The 22,955-nt window shown below is 34.0% G+C and overlaps 1 protein-coding gene across 5 annotated transcripts in view; it reads right to left on the bottom strand.

The window, feature by feature from the left end:
• The window catches only part of LOC135216235 (laminin subunit alpha lam-3-like), a 567,145-nt gene that overhangs the window by 305,592 nt on the left and 238,598 nt on the right, over positions 1-22,955 (bottom strand). The gene's annotated exons all lie outside the window — the stretch shown is intronic.

Below are 22,955 nucleotides of genomic sequence, written 5' to 3'. Positions count from 1 at the left end.
TTCAGACAGCCACCAAGAATCTGGTCCATTTAGCTCTTAAACCTTGATCCAGTTGAAGGCTACAACTTCAGTTTCCCCATGTGAATAAGTCTGGATTATCAAGAAAGGTTTCAACAAATGGCAGCCTTTAAGTTTTCGGTAAAAGAAAATGGTTGTGCCGGCTTTGTCTGTTCGTCCGCACTTTTCTGTCCGCCCTCAGATATTAAAAACTACCCAGGCTAGAGGGATGAAAATTGGAATGTAAATCATCCAGTCTCCAATCATCGAAAATACTAAATTGCAACCCTCTAGCCTCAATGGTTTTTATTTTTATTTAAGGTTAAAGTTAGCCATAACCGTGCGTCTGGCAACGCTATAGAACAGGCCACCACAGAGAACTCGATTGGGCCGAATAGACTTCGGAGCATTTTTTACTTGTTTTTATAGTAATAATACTTGAAGGCCTACTTTTGTCCAATGCGTGAAACAAATTGTACATTCGCCTTTCCACTTTCTAAAAATCCTCCAAGGCATCTAACACAAAATATCTTCGCTCGTGTGTGGCAGTGAGGGAAAGAAAATCAGAGGAGACATCTAAACGATTCTTCTCAAGTTGCCTACTTTATAGTCAATAAAAACTCTACAAAACTGGTCACGAAACCGCAGTGAAACTTAAATCTCCGAATTCTTACAAGCAGGAAAGCACAGTGCGAACGTGCGGAACTACACGGAGAATACGAATTTTGCTTTTAATTTGCATTTATTGCCAATGAAAAAAACATGTGATGTTGCTATCTTTACTCCGGGACGTAGTTTAGGCAATTGGCCAACATATGGAGTACACGTTACGTCCATGACAAACAGAAATCATGAGGTATATTTTTATACTAAAAGTAATATGGCACTTCTTGCTATAAAAATGGAGAGAGTTATAGTGCTTTCTAACATATCAGTGATCAAAATGTGCAAATATTATTATTCAGCCATGCATCAAAATATGGTAGCAACTGTGCGGATCAGTTCGAATATACAAACAAACAAATCTCCCACCTCTTTGTAACATAACCTACCTCCCCATCTTTGTCTAGCTCCGCCGTATACACCTCGAAGTAGAGGTTAAACGACACAGAAACAAATAATTAACAGAAAAATAGACAAAAAATAACGATAAACATCTACATATTTGAGTAAGAAAGTCCCTCAAACCCTCGAACACATTTCGGGTCGAGTCACACTGCATGAATTCATCATAAATTCATCATGAGCTTGATCCCGCATCGATTACGTTATCGATAAGGGTTGGATTGGATGGGTCCCGCCATGAGAAAGCAATTTCTAGTTGCATAAGGATGACGGGCACCAACGGTCCTCTTCAGAGATTCCGCGCAATCCTGACCTAGTTGCACGTGGGGCCACGTAACGCATCCGGTAACGAATGAATGGAAAGATGTTTTCAGCGTGCGGTCATACCTATAGAAAGTGTTTCACTTTGAAAGGTATTTCTGACCTCAAAATATGCATCAGGAGCAAAGAACCTATAGTAGATTCACATCAACCTTGATGTCTAGGCCAGTCCCTTACGACGCTCCTGACAGCCAATCACAGGGCTGGAAACTCTCAGTCTCTCGAGAGAGTTCAAATAGGCAGGATCTATGTTCCACCTCTCCTGAGGATACTTTTGAAAGACGTATCCCTAAGGAGAGGAGGAACACACATCCTGCCTATATGAACTCTCTCGAGAGACAGAGTTCCCAGCCCTGTGGCTGGCTTATCAACAGCCAATCAGGAGCGTCGTAAGGGACGGGCCTAGACATCAAATGCACGGTTGATGTGAATCTACTATAGTAATTGTATGTTTAATTTCGCTATTCATTTGATTACAAAGTAAACAAATGAGATCTGCAGATAACAAAAGGTACTGATAGTTTTTACTATCAACCCTGAACGTTAAAATGCTCATCTTCGAAATATACGAGCATATAACAACAAACCCGTAGACAATTATGTAACGCCTACTTGTAATATGTATTTGTAATATGCGTGTAAGGCAGAGCATATTTAAAAATATTTACAAATAATATAAAAATCCCAACTTCAAATGATAATATCCACACACTCTCTACGCAATCTGCCATAGTATATAAGTTCCTATCACTGTCATTCATTGATTACAAACTCACTTCGGCGAAATCGAGTTTTCTATACAGCGTATAATACTGTATTATACTCTCAGCCACGGCTCATGAAACTCTCACCCGCGGTCCATAAAACTCTCAGCCACGGTCAGGTGGGGTCTGTGTTTTTGGCACCTATAGCGGTGCCAGACGCACGATCATGGCTAACTTTAACCTTTATTTTAAAATATAAAAATACCAAGGCTAGAAGGCTGCAGTTAGGTATGTTTGATGTTTGTAAGGTGGATGATCAACATACCAATTTGCAGCCCTCTAGCCTTAGAAGTTTTTAAGATCTGAGGGCGGACGGTCGGACAAAAAGCCATCCCAATAGTTTTTCCTTTTACAGAAAACTGAAAACTGGCTCCATTCAGCACCCAAAATTTATACGAGAGAGAGAGAGAGAGAGAGAGAGAGAGAGAGAGAGAGAGAGATTTGGTGTCATCCGCCATCATCCGTAAAGTTCGTAAATAAGAATATCGCTTATCCATGACTCATTCTTCCTTGTTACTTTTAAAGGCCCCTAACCAGCGAGTACTTAGACCATAGACGCATTTACAGCCAGCCTGTTTTAGCGTTTGTAAATCTCATATACCTCTTTACCTTCGTCTTCATTAACCTGTAAGAGCGGTCTCGCATATCCTCGAGACAAGATCTATACGAAGCATAATTGCTGACCTTCGTTATAACCCCCGGCGTGAAATGAGAATGGTCTCATAAAACCCCAACAAGTATTGTGAAAGTTATAAGAAGACATCTCCCACTGATGTTAGACAGTATCAGTTAAGGAAACGTGTAGGAGCAATTTCAGCTGACAGGAACCACAACAATATGTTGCAAACCAAGATCGGGAGCAGAAAGTATAGGCATTTCAGTAACAGGCTAATCGAAGCCTTGGAGATTATTCTAATAACATTTGCTAATATATGTATATATACACGTATGTATATATATATATGTATATATATAATATATATATTATATATATTTATATTATATATCTATATATATATACTGGGCCAGCACTGACAGGGGGCAACCGTAGTACGGCAATGTTTGTACCACAATATCAACATCAATTATCATCGTAGAAGAAAAGGTAAGAGCATATTTGGAATCCTCGTAAAAAGTTCTACCAGAATAATGTTTTAATTTTTTTTAAACAAATATACAAGAAGTTAGCATGGCTGGATATACGGCCGGATATTCGGACCAAAACGTCACTAAAAACCATCCACTAATATCATCGTTTTTCATTGCAGAAGAAAATTTAGAGCATATTTTGGAATCCTCATGAAAATTCCTATCGGAATAATGCTTCCGTTTTTCTCTACGAATAATAATAAAGAAGTCAGCGCGGCCGGATATTCGGATCAAAACCGTAACCGGTTAAAAACCCATCAACTATAAAACCTACTTATATGGACCGATTTTGGTTTAATGTGGTCCAGTAGTTTCGGCGTCAATAGCGAACAGACGCATATGTACATACAAACATACATCATAAATAAATAGTCCGACCGTCAGCTTTATATATAAGAAAGATATTTCTTTATACATATGAATATATTATATATACATATGTATACATATCTAAATACATATATACATATGTGTGTTATATATATATATATATATATAGTATATGTATATTATGTGTGTGTGTGTGTGTGTGTGTGTGTGTGTGTATGTGTGTGCAGGATATATATATTACACCTTCTTCAATGAATTAATTTTATTGCATCATGTTCCATGGGCCAGGAATCATTTTCAATCATTATGCAAATAATTTGATGTAGAAAATCGCATGATCGTCCTTTTCGCCGTCATACGACGTTGCCAATTTCCGTCCAATATTAAGTAAAAAACTTTTATTTGAACGCAAATACATTTTATTTTTTCACAATTGGCTTGTAAACAGAGTCATTGTTTTAAGGACTTAGGGTGATATGAGCAAGAATTTATTGTAACTCTTTTGATACAAAAACAATTCTACTTCAATTTCGAAGCCATAAAGTTCTTAGAAAATAAGCGTAACATTCCCATTCAACGGACATTTCTGCTAGTAAGCACTACTCAAGAAATTGCATATTGCACTCGACTTTCTATCTTTACGATTGGGATAAAAAAACAGAAAAGGAAAAGTCCGAATTAGAAGGGCGTAACTACCTACAGGGTACCAATTGATAGCGTCAATATGCAAAACAGCAGCTGTATAATATAAGGCTGGGCGCAGACATCGGCGGTAAAAAGCGCCGAGTCACTGGTTATCTGCTCTCTTTATGGCTCCTTTAACGATAATTCAAATTGTAAAAATAACTAACCGATCCCGACGTTTATGTAATGAATAAAAGATATTTTAAATGGATTTTACAATGCGGATGCATAAAATGTCTGTGTATATAAAGTGTGTAAATATATATATATATATATTATATATTATATATATATATATATAGAGTATGATATAGTGTATATAATATATATAAATTAATATATATATATTAGTTAATGAATATATGTATATATATATATATAATATATATATATATATATATATATTATATATATATATATATATATATATAATATAATAGTATGAATATATAAGTGTATGAACATATATGTATATATATAAATATAATATATACGTATATATATATACTATATATATATATATATATATATATTATATATAGCTTAACAAGAGATTTAGTGGCAATCATCTGGGTCCTCAAAAAACTGGTTTTTCCCCCTGACATTTTGATTCATCCTCGAAAACCTTCCACGCACAATACGTTAAATTATGACTCCTCCTGCTAATGCCCTCAAGGAGATTGTGAAGTATCACGAGTGACACTTTTGACTTAAAGTCTATTCAACAAAAAACAAAAATCTAACAGACACAAATTGGAATAAACTCTACACAATACTGAGATGAAACGTACTTTACGATTGACGGAAGTCAAGTTCGCCTTCCCAGAAAATGTTAGACGCACAAGTTTCGAATAAGTTTGTCGTTAAATACAATTCAGTTTTACCCAATCACTCTTCTTCGGTAAATATGACAGTCGTGAAATATTCGATAAAGTTCACGACATATGAAAGACGACGGTGAACATGGCTGTCCATAAATTTGTTAAAAGTAACTGTATATATTACGTCAAAAATCTTTCTAAAACCCCATTTTGAAACCGTCAAGAAAATTTATAAACGTTAGCAATATTTTTAGATGATTCACAATAAAGAACACATGCTCTTGGATAAAGTTATTTGAATTAAGTGCTTACCAAGTCTAAATTAGTTATCATCAGATTCTCATAATTTAAAATAACACTAGACAGAATAAAATAAAAAAATAAATGCAAATCTAACGCAATACGCAAAACGAATGACGAAAATAGCAGCAGGAACTATTATCAATATTATGCTCAAGTTTTGAAGCACAGACTTCCTTTTAAAAAGGTGAAAAGCAACAGAGCATAAGAACAACTCTCGCTCACTATGTCGATCAAGGAACTCGTCTGTCATGCCTACCTACATCCACCACCTGTGATTTATTGAGCAATTGTCGGATTTATTGAGTAATAGGAAAATGCCTCAGTCACATCCTGCACTTATCAAAATCTAAGACTTCACTTATTACATGATGAGGAACCATGTTTGATCAATTAGACTTAAGAGCACTGACAATTAGTCAGCTGTCACATTTGAAAAGCTGATATATTTCGGAATGTCATATGAGACTTTTGAGATAAATAAAAACACATAAATCAATATATAGAAAAGTAAGGGAAGAGAGCGCCACTAGGACGTACACGATAAATAAATGAAATATAAAAACATCCCATACGCACAAACACACACACTATATATATATATATATATATATATATATATATATATATATATATATATATATATATATATATATATATATATATATATATAAAATGTAATAAGTTCTTCTGTTAAACAAGATACGTCTCGAGCATAAAAGGGCCCATTAAAAGACTCTGGTTTAAATCTAAGAACTGTATTTCGGTGGACTAACTTCCACCCATATCAAATAGTGAATGACAGATATGGGTGGAAGTCAGTCCGCCGAAACATAGTCCTTAGCTTAAAACCAGAGTGTCTTAATGGGCCTTTTATACTGGAGATATATATAATATATATACTATATAATATAGTATGAATATATATATATATATATATATATATATATATATATATAATATATATATTATATATAATATATATATATATATATATATATCATATTATATATATATATATATATTCATTAGATATAAATATTTAAGATATATGACCTGTCCTTGTCCTCTCAGTTTCTCCTGTATGTCAGTCAGTCTGCTAAGTAAAGGATGTTGAGTCGAAAGATCTTGCAGCTACTTCAGTATTTCACTTTCCTTCGTGGCTTATACCTTTATTTACGCATTTATCACGTTTCGAACTTTCGTGATTCATTTATATAAATTCATACTTACTTACACATACATACTACATACATATATATATTATATATATATATATATATATATATACGTATATAATGTATAATGCACTCAAATGAATCCGTAAATATACAAAGACCATTTATCTTAGTGCCCAAATAACAAGAAGAGAGAGAGAGAGAGAGAGAGAGAGAGAGAGAGAGAGAGAGAGAGAGAGAGAGAGAGAGAGAGAAGGAAGGAGAGAGAGAGAGAATGTTATATTTCACATAACTGAGGAGTAAATATTCCGAAGAACTGTGAAATATTTTTCCAATACACTTTCGGACGTAAAAAAACGATTCATTATAAAAATGGATAATAGTATAAGTTTAAATGCAAGTTTAATTTTAAGCCTGTATTTAAATGTCGCTTAAACTAAGGTAGTATTTCATTTCAGATCCATTAGCAATACATACCAAAATTTATTTATTTGGCATGGGCATGTATTAATACATTCCAAATAATCATATAGACCAAATTCAATAATTCATTTATAATTATTAGAAAAAATCAAATAATCTTTTGTAGTATGTATTAATAATATAATACATACCAATGCATCTTTAAAATTAATCATAAGACAGTTTAATTAATAAGAGAGCTTAATTAACCTCCGAATAATGGAACTCACAAAACCCATAAGCACAGACAAGAACAAGGAGCGGGTGACCCACAAACGTCTACTCTGCTCTACTTTAGGTGATCAAGACATCAGACTTAAAACGGGAACAGATGCGAGTGATAAGGGAACGAGCCATAGAGCACGACCGAGCACGAACGAACCATAGAGCACGAACTCCAGGACCCAGTCCCTGTGGCTTCGTCATAACTTGGCAATGATGGGTGTATCGGCGTGGATAATTGATGCCCCAAAGTTCTGCACCAACATCATAATGTATGGGACCGGTGGTGTGACGCTTGCCCTCTACCCTAGGGTGTCTCTGTCTCTACCTACTCAGAACGTGGCGGGAAAGCTTCGGCTATTCAGAATCCACAATTCCGTCAATAAACTGTTTTATTTGTAAAATAATTTAATTTTTACTATAAAATTATATAATAAGACACTGAATTTTTTTTAGCAAAGCTTCGCATGCTTTATCGCTCGCATGACTTCATGGTATACGACTTGTAATACATTCATTCACTTGTTGATTTCATTCCGTTATGTCTTCTTTTTCCTCTACTGTTCACTTTTATTTCCCATAATATGGGGATTTTTGCTTTGATAATTAATGACGATCATGGTTAGCAATATTCAAATCCTTTTAATATAACAAGAAGAATGATAAGATTGGTGATGTTTGGGGACAAGAGCGCAGCTCTCTAGGCAAAGGCTGTTCGGAGAGCATCGGCAGGCCATGAATTATGACCGCCGTCATTAACATATCTCTTAATCCCTACTCTGTGTGACTTGAATAGGAATTAACTTTAGGGATGGCGGTCATCCACCTTGAAGTGTAAAGTACAGGGTGAGATTGAGAGGAAATAATGATCACGTGACAGAAATGCGACGTAGAAATGTTTTTCATAATATGATATATGAACTTACAGAAAACCTACATAACTCTCCATTCAAGATCATGTGGGACCTACTCTGAATTTAACATAAGAGGGGGAATAAGGTCACATACAATTGGTAGCTACATCAAAAGGGTAAAGAAAAAAAAAAATTGGTGCATCAATTCCTGGGTTGAGATATGAATGAGAAAAGGGTCCACAACTACCCATCCATAAACAAGGCAACAACAAAAAGCGTCGGAGAACCTGCTATAGAATGCTGGCGGTTGGTTACCTGGGTACGCGTACGTAGATCTTACGCGCGATTCGACCAGGAGAGAATGCAGAGAATTGGGGAGGAGGAAAAGTCAAGAGGAAAGGAGGAGTTGTGTGTGTGTGTGAGAGAGAGAGAGAGAGAGAGAGAGAGAGAGAGAGAGAGAGAGAGAGAGGAGGAATGTCAACAGTAGAAATAAGGAGAAAAGAAAGAGAGATGAAGAGGAAGACGAGTAGAGAAAGAGAGATGAAAAACGACAAAAGTCTATATCATTATAACAGATAGACATATAAACACACACACACACACATATATAATATATATATATATATATATAGAGAGAGAGAGAGAGAGAGAGAGAGAGAGAGAGACGAGAGAGAGAGAGAGAGAGGAGAAGAAGGAAGAGAGAGAGAGAAGGAATGTCAGCAGTAGAATGGAGAAAAGAAGAGAGAAAGGGAGACGGGTAGAGAAAGAGAGATGAAAGACGACAAAAGTCTATATCATTATAATAGATAGACATAAACACATATACATACACACGCTGGGTACGTTTCTCCTTAGAAAAATTACTTTCGATTATGCTTCATAATGCTATGCTTACAGTAACAGCTGATGAAATACATAAACTACGGCTGAGTACGTAATTAAACCATTACGTTTATCTTTTTACTTTCAATCAGGCGTCTGAATTTTTAAAAAGCGTAATGCTTCATAATGTAAACAGAATATTACACACACACACACACACACACACGTGTATAATATATATATATATATATATATATATATATATATATATATACACACACACACACACACACACACACATATATATATATATATTAATATGATTATATATATATTATAATATAAATATATATATAGATATATATATAATATATATATCCTTAAATCCACTGTAAAAAGGTGAGTGAAAACTGGGAACTTGGGACAAGTACTTGCGTAGCATATTCTACATTTTTAAGTTCACACTGAATATAATAGAAGTTGACAGACCTTCATATACAAAAACAGAAAGGGGGGCGAGGTTACAGTTTGTTAATCTGGGCGGCGTTTTCTTAAGCAAAAGAGACAAGGAGAGAGGATCAAGGGACAATCCAGGATGGAGATTTAAATTCCTTGTTGACGTGCCTTCAATAAAAATGGAATACAATAGATTCCTTTTGCGGTGATCTTTGACCCCTGCAGTATTATATATATACTATACTATATATATATCTATATAGAATATATTATATCTATATATACCTATATTACATATATATACATATATAGTTACATACATATATAATGATATATCATATATATATACATACATAATATATATATACATTATATATATACATTATACATATACTACATACAGATATATATCATATATATATGTATGTATATGTATATATACATACATATATATATATATGTGTGTATATATATATATATATATATATATATATATTTATATATATAGAGAGAGAGAGAGAGAGAGAGAGAGAGAGAGAGAGAGAGAGAGAGAAATGTTTGAAATTGAAGAAGTACTGACCGGGGAAGTGCACACTTTCCTCTTGTAAATTTATGGATAGTAATCGGTATTATTTCGGGTTTAATAATCCCTCGCGAACAACCATAAATTGCAAATCGAACAATGCCTTCTTAATGGATACAGTAATTTGCTTGGCACGAAAACTCAAGTATTTTATGCATGGCTGATTCCATTTTCTTTTTCCATAAGGAGTTACATCAAGAGTTTTATTTCTAAAGTAAAACAGATTTTGAAGCATAATCAACGCTATCAAAATTGCAAATTATTAAACTAAATAACACCACGAAATATAAAGATGTAAAAAAGTACTGTTAGTAATCATTATGAAAAAAAGGCTTACAAATTCCACAAACCATCGGAAGGAGAAACCTAAAGAATTATATAAGTCCAAAAATTGTTTCGAAACTTGTAACAGGCCTTGGTGGTCTGACGTGAGCAACAGTTTGTAGGTCAGGGCGAGACAAACCGAAGTTTACAATATGAACGAACTAGATATTGTCGTGATCTGCAACAAATCAACAATGTTGAGTATTTTTGCTGACCCAAGGCAGCAACTGAAATTATCGTGCGTCAAAACTGAATTATCTTGTCCGATGATGCAATTTGCTATTTTCAAATTTTCTAGTTGTAGTGACTGCCATTTGTAATACTATTACCACTTCATTATTATGATTTCAAGTAAACGCATTGATATGGAACGAGTCAAAAGGCCATTACTTGCTTAACTAACCAATATAGAATAATTCATTGTGAAAAGAGATGATCAGAACGAAAAAAGATGTGGTGAAACATAAAACCAAATCAGCAAACAACCGTATACGCACACAAACTTGATTAATGAGAAGGGTTAACATATACGCAAGCAGCAGTTGAGAAATGTGAAAATAGGAACATACATAGTCACTGAAAATTGTGCTATTCACTTTTAGAACTGATATGAAAAACGAGATCTCTTTCATCACGTGTTAAAAGAAAATAATACATGAGTATATCTACACAATGAAAAGCCTGACATAGAGACAAGAGTCCATCATTCATAGGAACATTGGACAACAGATAAATTCTATGTTTAAAACCTTCCTAGTACCGAAAACCAGTTAGCACTGAATGTCAGGAAATGACAATCTAAGTCTGATTAATGTAATACACGCTTTTAAATTTGCACATCGATTACCCTAGGGCAGAGACAAGCTAAGAATTATATATATATATATATATATATATATATATATATATATATATATATATATATATATAATATATATATATATATATATCACAAATATACATACATGTAAACATGTGCGTGCGTGATGTATGGTCCTAATAGGTTTCGTCTAATGCATTTAGACTACTGTCATAAAAATGGTACACAGCAGAAATTTTAGGTACGGTACTAAGAAACCAATAAATTAGTAAAAATCATTTTGAAATAAAAAAAAGGGGTGGGATGGGGGTAATCTCTCTCTGGGCAGGGGTCTGGTGAGCAACAAAATAATTTTATTTTTCAAATGATAGCCAACCTGGAGCCTGGGTTTTTTGTCATAATGGAAAACTGACAGGCGTATCGTGGTGCTGTCATTTGGACAATGACAAACTATACTCCATAAAATCTGAACAATTTATAAATTTCCTTTGATAAGAATAAAAAAAATTTTTATACCGCCTGGTACTAATATCATTTCCAAATCTCTCTTATGTAAAACACAACTTACTACAACACATTTCAGTATTGTAGAATATACCAACTAGTCAGGCCCGGTCTAGTTAATCCGAAACCTTATTTCTCTAATATCTTGTCTCGTTTTTTCTGGATTCACTGCTTTACTGAACAGCATCAAAATTTACGAGGTAAACACAACATGATAAATCAATTGTTTTCCAAGTTAGACAAAAGAATCATTGTACCGATTAGACAGGTGCTAAAAAGTTGGTATGCTCCGATATGCGAGTATGTAATATACAAAGAGCTCCACACATCACAAATAAAAAGTTTTAGTAAGGATATGAATATTAGGTTAGGAGTGTATAAACCTATCTCATTTATTTCAAAAGAAATACGTGCAAATTGAAAATATTATGAAGTGTAGTATCTCTGATCTAAAGGACAACAAAACACTGTATTTAAAAAACAAGTAAAAAATGCGCCGAAGAATTTCGGAGCAATAATGTTTTTTGTACTACATATAATGCTGTATGAAACTCTCAGTCACAGCCTGGTGGTGGCCTGTGTTGTTGGCACCTATATCTTATATATAATAAAAACTACTATGGCTAGAGGGCTGCAATTTGGGATTTTTAATGATTGGAGGGTCGAAGATCAACATACCAATTTGCAGCCCTCTAACTTTAGTAGCTTTCTTTTTATGATTTGAGGGCGGACAGAAAAAGTGCGGACGGCATACACAGCCGGACAACGGTTTTCTTTTAAGAAAACTAACTAAGCTTGATTGTATTTAGAAAATTAAGTTTTTAAAGCTGCATATCCACCCTATTTTCTGAAAAAGGATGTTTTTAATTCCAGCATAAATATTGTAAATTTATAATGTGTACCAGTCTTCTTTAAGATATATGAACAGAAAACATCAACTCGAACTGTACTAATTGCATTATTTTTGCCTTGTGGTAATATATACACAAACGAGTGCTACTGAGGTGTGCTTATTTTGGCGTGCATCATAAACATTGTAGTTTTGGTTATCCGTTATTGCTTAGATTACAGTAAAAAAGACACTCAATCAATATACATATATACATATATACATATATATATATATATATATATATATATATATATATATATATATATATATATATATACACGTATATATATACACGTATATATTTTGTTGTAGGAAGCCCACTAAAATTTGGAAAAATCGTAAGTTTTTATTCAAGCTTTCGCCGAAAGTTTAAAAAAAACGTACAATTTTGCCAATATTAGCGGGCTTCTTACAACATAATATTTTAGTGCAAGGATACGGTGTTTATAAATTTTGCTAATATATATATATATATATATATATATATATTATATATATATCTATTATAATATATCTATGTATTCAACTACATGAATCCTTATTGCGCAATTTTTTGTGAACATTTATCGTATCTTATGTAAACCATTAAAGCGATCATTAATCACTTCTTACTGGTATAATAATGACAATAATAATATCAAAGATAGTAGATGAGGTAATAATGCATAAGACAATAACCCAATAAACATCCATTGACTAATTTTTCAGAACAAGCAGGTCATCTACATAGAACATCTATTGTGACAATATGACATGGGCGTATATGGCTAATCATCAGTCGAAAATGACTACCAAAAAATAGAGCTTCCCTCTCAATGTCGATTAACCCTATTAGCATCTCACAAAGACTTCTTTACGTGTTTTGAAAATCATTAACATCTAACTGCTGTCATCCGTGTCAGTTCTAAAAGATATATCCCTACTTAACATTCAAATGAAACGAGACAAAAAGTGGTTTCCGGCGCTCATAGGCACCTTATGTAGGCAGCCGTTTACGTCAGGTTATGTCGGCTCAGTTATAGATTTATGGCTCAATTTCATAGACATATGGTTCGAGCTTTAGTTCGGAATAACTTCACAAGGCTCCATACTGTTGCCAGTTGCTGACATGAATAACTTATGAGGGTCATTGGAAAGTCGGTTAAATAGATTTCAGTTAGATCAAAAGCAATATACACACACACACACACACACACACACACACATATATATATATATATATATATATATATATATATATATATATATATATACATATATAATTTACTAATCGCTTTTTACCTAATACGTGTATAATTCTAATACACACAATGTCCTCTTAAATTTTCGATTTATTCACACTAGTTCGAAATCTTCACACTTTTTGAAGATTTCGAGAAGTTACGAGGATGCTGTGGTCATTACAATACACACAGACACAGACATGCATATATATATATATATATATATATATATATATATATATATATATATATAATATATTATATATTATTGGAGGGGGTGATGCCAAGGGGTTAACCTTCAGGTTCTCAACAAATCGATTGGGATAAAGTTCCTATGCTGTCACCACACACACTTCTGTACCTTGGTAACGACCAACCATGGTCAAATGAACATCAGGTAATTTAGTCACTGTTAGGGTCAGCAAAGGCACCGTAGGGTTTTTCCCGACACAATATTTTAGGATGTGTAAAATGTTACAGAAAAATCCCCATTCGCGGAAAATACAGAAAAGCCATGGTAGATTCACATCAACCGTGCATTTGATGTCTAGGCCTGTCCCTTACGACGCACCTGATTGGCTGTGATAAGCCAATCACAGGGTGGAAACCCTCAGTCTCTGGAGAGAGTTCACATAGGCAGGACCTATGTTCCACCTCTCATGAGGGATACTTTTGAAAGACGTATCTAAAGAGAGGTGGAACATACATCCTGCCTATATGAACTCTCGAGAGAGACTAGGAGTTTCCAGCCCTGTGATTGGCTTATCAACAGCCAGTCAGGAGCGTCGTAAGGGACAGGCCTAGACATCAAATGCACGGTTGATGTGAATCTACTATAGTATGGAAATCTCAGACTCAAAACAGTTACTCTAATATTTAAGGATGTCGATAAGTGAGAAATGGATTCAAACTCAATAGCAAACATATTAAATGAAAGAGCGTCTTGTTCATAACCAATAAGGATATCTGCTGCGTTTATTTTTTTATTCATGGAATCCTGTAGGACTTCCAGATGACGATAGAATGAGTGTGATTTGCAAATGGAACAAATTTGCGTTCAATAACGCTACACAAATAATAACTAACATTACATAATACACATATGTATATGATTATGATAAATTTAACACGTGATTCGTTTATCACGCATCAACACAGGTGAAAAAATAAGACTGGGTGCAGACCCTGAGTGGCTTCAGCTTCCAGATCCATTAAAAATAAAGCTGAAACTTGTGTGTGTGTGTGTGTGTCCTGAATGGCTTCAGTTCTACTGCCAGATCACACACACACACACACACACACACACACACATATATATATATATATATATATATATATATTATATATATATATATATATATATAAAGTACCTGAAGAGCATTATTGTGCTTGCTCACCCTCTAGAGGAGTTTCCTACACGTTCTTCTGTAAAACTCTGGACCCCTACTGTGGCACTATCTTGGCTCAGGGAACCATGTTTTGAATAAACTCGAATCAACGTTACATAAAGAGGACTTTCTGAGGTTGGAATGGAGAGGACAGGGTTGGGGGGGAGGGGAATTACTAGTGGGTTAGGCGACAGGGAGGGGGGAGAGGAAGGACACAGAACCTAAACAGGCCCTCCCCAAAGCCACCTTCCTTACAATGTAGTTCTGAAGGAGATTTTGAGATGTCCTCACCCTATTCTCACTATGTGTAAGTTTATCATTCTCCATTTGAACGAAAGTAAATCTTCATTATCTAGGCGATGCACACTGCATAAGTTGAACATGAGGTTCTTGTAAAGAGGTAAAAATCTTTAAAGTATTACTATAGTACATACAGACAACCAGACGGAAAGACGACTGATAAACTTCACAAACTTCGATATATATGTATATATATATATATATATATATATATATATACTATATATATATATATACTATATATAATAATATATATATATATATATATATATTACATATTTATATGTGTGTGTTTCTGTATGTGACAGAAAAAGTCAAAGTGCTTTGGATTTGGGTGCTACTGAGATTCCTATGCTAAGATTTCATTTACCACAAAACTTATCGTTATGTTGTTAATTAATTTCCTTAAGTAAAAATAATAAATTAAAAACAAATAAATAAAAAACCTCGATGGCATACCAAACTACTACAGTACACAACGGATTTTTTTATATCTTTATTCGTTTTAACAGAATATTAGCTCGCCAAAAATTTTTTGTTGCTTGCAGATGATTTTATTATTTTTATTGGCGTTAATAACTGCGTGTATATATACTATACACAACACGCACGCACACACACACGCGCACAGACACACGCGCGCACACACACACACACACACACATATATATATATATATATATATATATATATATATATACTATATATATATATAACTAGTGCATCTCTGTAGTATAGTAGTAATGGTGGTAATATTCCAAAGAATATTTTTAGTCTATTCGAAAGATGTCTATTCGAAAGATTACTATTCAATAAATCTTTGGTTCAATTCAGTCTCATGAAAAGAGGAAGAACATTTACTTATCATAGATACTGGAATACTCATCAGTAAATCTTTTAACTATTTCATTTCTTCATGCTTACTAATTCATCCAACTGATTGCTGTCATCTAATTACCTTAAAGGCACAACTGGAAGATACCGTACTTGAATAATATCGCCTCGTAAGTTAACTTGTCAAACAGTGGAAAGCATACTTGTACCCACATACACACATGCATTCAAGCACATGCGTGCCAAAGTGTACTTTACCTCCTTTGGCGTACTACACTTAAGATAATCATGATTCGACTTCAAGATCGATAACAGAATTTTTTGTTGTGGTCGATCGCAATCTCGAACCTCTAGCAAAGGCGCGTAATTCCTATCATTAACCACAACAGATTTGCCGAAACTGCAACGTTCACAACATGCTATTAAGCGCTGAACTGGGACCAATGGCTAATCATCCAGAAACAACACAAAATAAACTTTAAGATGAACACGTTAAACGTTACATGGAAATAAATTGAAGTGAACCCGACTATGGATGTCAGATTTTAAAGCTGGCTTCCTAGAGATTCTTTTTTAACTAAAACATCTCTGGCCCTGAAAAGAGAAGTTACATGTGACTTGTCTTTTGCAGATTTGCTTTATGAGTAGCAAATCTGGTAGCCGCTGGCTGTAACAACATAGCCCTCTCTTCCATTCTCTCTCGCTAAGATAATCATCTTTTATGTACTTTTGCCTGTCAGTCACTCAGCTAAACGGCAGCTACGAAATAGTCTGGAGGAGGTGCGGCGGATAGGACAGAACGATAAGGACGAAGGAGCAAAGGACTGAAGCAGGTGTATGACTTCCAGAGGTTAGAAGGGCGGGGAAGGGTGGGGTCGGGGTGGGAGAGGAGACAGGACACAAAGCCTACACAGACAGTCCATGGACAACACCTCCCCCCTCCCCCATCCCCACCCCGTGCCACCAACCAGACAATGAAGCAGCGTCGCAGACGCGAGCGCTACCTTATTGCAAAAAGGTTCGAGATGTAGGACCTGATTTGCCAAAATGGTTCGTTTCGGGGCACGATGGAGACTTTGCTGAAGAACGACTACATATGGATAATATTAACAAGCAAGTTGGATAGCTACTACAGGATCGGACACTAGCCAGATACCTGAGACTTTAGAAATAGATTTTTATTAAATAGCCCTGATCGATAAATATACTTTACCATTACTAAATATTTTTCATGAGCTTCGTGTACAATTCTAAGATAACACTATGACATTTTTTTCTAGACTGATACAGAGGTGAAGCATCATACGAACGTTTTGATTAAAACGCATAAATATGAACATGTTTGTGGGTGTGCAAAGCAAAGCACTCATGTGATGATACCATTACGAAGGGCAGTAAATGCCATGAAACATCAAAGCTTCCTGGATATTGCACACAAAAGCATGCAGTGGAGTCCAAAGCTAAAACAGGTCAATGATAAATCCAGACAGGCCAGTAATAAACCTGTACATATTGAACCTTCCTTGTATTTTGTTTGCTAATTATCAATTGTCGATATTGCAGCTTAAACAAAACGGGCAACAGTCCAGTATGAATCTGATGGCTCGATCTGAGCACTGATGACGAGTCATAATTTTAGACAGAAATATACCACGCAAACCGCCGATTCACCAAACCATTTCAAATGCGAGATCCAGACAAGTGTCCAAGGAAAATAGCAACCCATCGTTACTACAGAAGGTGTGTGTGTGTGTGTGTTTTGTGGAGCAGATAGCATCGAGATATCGTCTGTCTGCATTCCATACCTTCCACTATCACCTCGCCTCATGCAACAACTGATAACAACCGTTCCACTGGCGCCCCTGAAAGCCATTAGTACTACTTAGCTAGTCTGAGAACTCAACACTGACAGGATGAAAGGAATCTGCTAACAAATGAAAGTGAGGTAATTCGATGAAATATGTGTGAGCACATGATTCCTTTCTGGTCCACAATCATCGTCAATAACTGTTGATTTTTTTTTCTTGTTATTAAATGAAGAAAATAATTTGATATGATAGATGGATAACTTAGTGTTGCTATTTTTATTTTTTGTTCATTATACATTTTAATGTTAACAAAGGAATATACAGATTCTTTGTGTGTGCGTGTGTGTGTGTGTGTGCGTGTGCGTGCCCGCGCGCGCGCGCGTGTGTGTGTGTGAGAGAGAGAGAGAGAGAGAGAGAGAGAGAGAGAGAGAGAATAGGGGTACCTAGATTAATACTTGGGCAGAGGGGCCACCCTTCCCCCAACATTGTTTTTGATATCAAGATGATAGCATCACGCAATTAGCCGTGTACTTAAGATTTACAAGTGTGGTTTAAGAGCACATTTGGATAGCAGAGTGAAGCATGGCGATGTGATGCCAGGTTACAGCATGCAGAAGTTAGAAGAGCCTTAATGGGTATCGCTGGCCCAACATTATGCATAGTAAAATAAGAAATGAACGATCTCACGCTGTACGAGTATTTTTTCAAATTATTTCCTTAACTTGTATAATGGTAGTTAATGTCTTTTCTATGACTTTTTAAAAGAACAGCACTGATTTCTGAGGTGTGAAAACACACACACGCCATATATATATACAGCCTATATATATATATATATATATATATATATATATATATATATATATATAGTATATATATATATATATATAAATGCTATATGCAAATAAATTCTTCTGTTAAAACAGGATACGTCTCAAGTATGAAAGGGCCATTAAAACACTCTGGTTTAAAGCTAAGGACAATATTTCGGTGGACTAACTTCCACCCTTATGAAGGGTAGAAGTTAATCCACCGAAATATAGTCCTTAGCTTTAAACCAGAAGTGTTGTAATGGGCCTTTTATACTTTACATACATTATATATATATATATATATATATATATCTATATATTATATATATATATATATATGATATATATTACAAGGCTTATGACCCACCGTTTAAACCTTTTTTCACAACACACGACCGCTAGTTGAACATTCCAATCGCTTATCGCAGAGTTCGTTGCTCTCTACACTCAAATTCCTAATCACCTTCTGTAGGGCACGTAACATATATGAGTATATATAGATACTGTAACACACAGACCCTAGGCAATCGTTAAAATTAACATTTAGACTGTAAGTGACGTAAAGGAACAAGAGTATACCGAATTGATTTGCATGATTCATAAAATTTTCTCTTTAATGAGGATCACAACACTCTTTGAACAACTTTTAAAAATCATGGATTTCAAGAGATTATTGAGATATAGGCTTACGAACACACCATAAAGGCTAATCGACTAGAGATAATCGTAACGCAATCTTTTTCTCGAATGTCGCTTAGGTTCATATATATATATATATATATTATATATCTATATATATATATATATATATATATATATATATATATATATATATATATATATATATATATATTGCTACTTTCAAAATGCATGTTTCCCCTCTTTGAAATGTCATGTAAGATTGTGCAACATTTTTTCAGATTCCTAGATAGCTTAGAATAGGATGTTTTGAAATGTGTGTTCAGATTTCGCATTACATAATGTAAAAGAATATATATTAACGTAGAACGTAAAAAGAGAGAGATTTACTTTGTCTTTTTGAAACTACGAGTGTTTAACTTTTATGTCAACACTGTAAGATTAGAGGGTCTGCGAGATCCGTTTGCTTTCCTAAATCTGTCAACGCATGTGATAGCGAGAGAATTGAGTCTTGCGTTGTTATCAAAACATGTCAATCTTAATTGTCGCTCAGCCTCCGTTTCGATCAAGTAGAGTACGTCTTTTTTTTTTAACAGACTGGACTCGTACGCTTATATCTTTGATCAAAACCACATGCATGTTACACATTTCTTTATGAAGATTGCATCAGATTTCAAAGCTACTGGAAGCATTCGTGCCAAATACGTTTTTTGTCACCTCTGTCCAGTTTTCGCAAGGGAAGAAGATTTCATTAGATCATAGAACCTTGAGGCGGTTAGATCGCTCTCTCTCTCTCCCTCGACCTCATTGAGATTATATTAACGTAACGTAAATTGGTCACTCGTAACTTAGAATTTCATATTTGATATTTCTTAGAGTTTATTTAGTGTTATTTAGTTTCTTTTGTGGAATCTGAACAAGCATGATTTCGTAACGGCGCCTGGTTTTTGTGAAAGTGTGATATACAAGCTGCAGCAAAAGAGAAAAAGAAGTTGGTATACCAAAAAGGTAAAGTGTGTTATATTTTTATTAGTTGCAACTAATAACTAAAAGTTAATGGGAAAAGTGTTTGAATAACTAATAACTAATAACGGTTAGGTAATAACTAATAACTAATAATTGATAGGAACTGTGGTTAACTAATAACAGATGGTTGTGAAGGTTTGGTAAAAACTGTTGGTTACAGTGTTTTGAGTGAAAAAGATTTACACTTACACATTACTGATTTTTTTGTGTTTTGTGTTTGTTCCATTGTTTGTACACTATTTCATTTTCTTATTGAAGTGTGTCTTTTTATATTATATTTTCATTTGCATTCACAATTTAATTGACTTAGTTATTTTCATTGCTTAATCATTGCACATTTAATTAAATTTAACATTTGTGAATTAATTTGCATTTACTTAAAATTCTTTTCAAGTTTTGTTGTTGTTTAGCACTTGTGAATTAATTTTAAATTTTCAATTATTGCCTAACACTTTTGAATTTTGATTGAATTAATTTTCTTGAATTTTGTGATAAATTAATTTTGATTTAATTTTACTTAATTTGATTCAAGAAATAATTAAACTTTACTTTGTTTTCAAGTAATAGTAATTTTCCCTGATATTGTGAATTTCACTTATAAATTTTGAATTTAACAATAAATTTTTGTATTTAAAATTTTTTATAAGTATTTTATTTTTATCCCAGTATATTTTCATTTGATTATATTGATGATAGGTAGAAACATAGAGTGGTAATTGATTTGCTTTCCTTCAATTTACTTGAAGTGACTTAGAACCAGGGAAGTACTTAGACTTCTGAAATCAGGGAAATACTTAGACTTTTAAAGTTGTTGATGGAGTGATGCCCTTTGATTAATTTAATTACTTTTACCGATTACTCACACCTGTTTTGATGAACTTAGTCTGATTTTCTGCAATACTGGTAAGTGTTAAGGGATCACTGTTGCCTTTAGAGTATTCAGTCGTTTAAACGTGTTATGAGGGTTCAGGTGTCTGGCTTTTGTGAGGTAACATTAAATGAATGGTAAGTGTAGTAACCAGATACTTGGCACATCGTAACAATATATATATATATTTATATATATATATATATATATATATATATATATATATATATATATATATATATATATGAAATGTGTGTATATATATATATATATATATATATAATATTATGTATATATATATATATATATTTATATATATATGTGTGTGTGTGTGTGTGTATATACATATACATATACATATATACATATACATATATATATATATATATATATATATATATATATATATATAATATAAGGGATTTTGACATAGGAAAAATCTATTTCTGGGCGAGGAAGCCGTGTCGCCCAGTGAAATGTGTCCTCTTTAGCACTATTTCCAGTAAAATATTGCTATAATACCAGAGAACTGCTAAATTGGACATGTCAGAAGTCTCTGACTCGCTCACCTAAATAAAAGGTGTCGGTATAAAACTGGGGCGAGTGTTAAACACTACCACAGCAACCCCGTCTATATATACTCTTTCCATGTATCACACATAGGTTCTGAGGGCCATTATCTAACTGGTTATAAAGGAACGACCAATTTTTTTTTAAGAGGAATCTGGGCGAACTATAAAACATTCGAGCTGGGGAAACAAATTTACCCTCTTAAATATGAATGTATTTAGGTACTGTTTTTATCTATGCCACTGAAAATGAAAAGGGATAGTGAGAGCTTCGAAAGTTTTATAAATTTTAAAGGATGAACAAATCCCTAACATTTAGTCTTATCAAACAGAAAGCATAGCATGTTATTACAATTATTTTTATAATTACAGCATACTATTTTGCGATTCAAATGAACACGAATTAACAGCGGATCACAACTATTCTATTATTCCTAATCAAAGAGGCGGCTGATCACAAATGAGAGTTATCATCCAATGGCTTCTAGAGTAAGAGTTGTCGTTAACATTTATCTTGGCACCATTACTACTATCAACATGTGAAAAGTATAGTTGAAAAGTCACTTAGATCACAGATATCTCTGAAGAATAAATAAAAAAAAAGGGCGCCTTTCTCAGAGCAGAGGACATGGATTCGGGCAAAAAAAATAAAAAGTAGCGAAAGAAACTTGCACAGAAATTATATTAGCCAATGACCGAAAACCCCAACTGTTGACTCTAGTTATATTAGCCTTAATAGTAACCTTCTAACTTTGTAACTAGTTTTCATTTGCTGGCACTCCTCTCTTATCCTTTGTCTTTTCAGTCTTTTATTAATCACGGCATATAACACTCACACCACACACACACACACACACACACACACACACACACACACACACACACACACACACACACACATATATATATATATATATATATATATATATATATATATATA

This window comes from Macrobrachium nipponense, chromosome 6 (genome assembly GCF_015104395.2).
Source record: "Macrobrachium nipponense isolate FS-2020 chromosome 6, ASM1510439v2, whole genome shotgun sequence".
In the NCBI taxonomy this organism is placed as follows: domain Eukaryota; kingdom Metazoa; phylum Arthropoda; class Malacostraca; order Decapoda; family Palaemonidae; genus Macrobrachium; species Macrobrachium nipponense.
The sequence above is the reverse complement of the archived record's forward strand: the minus strand, read 5'-3'. Positions and strand labels throughout refer to the sequence as shown.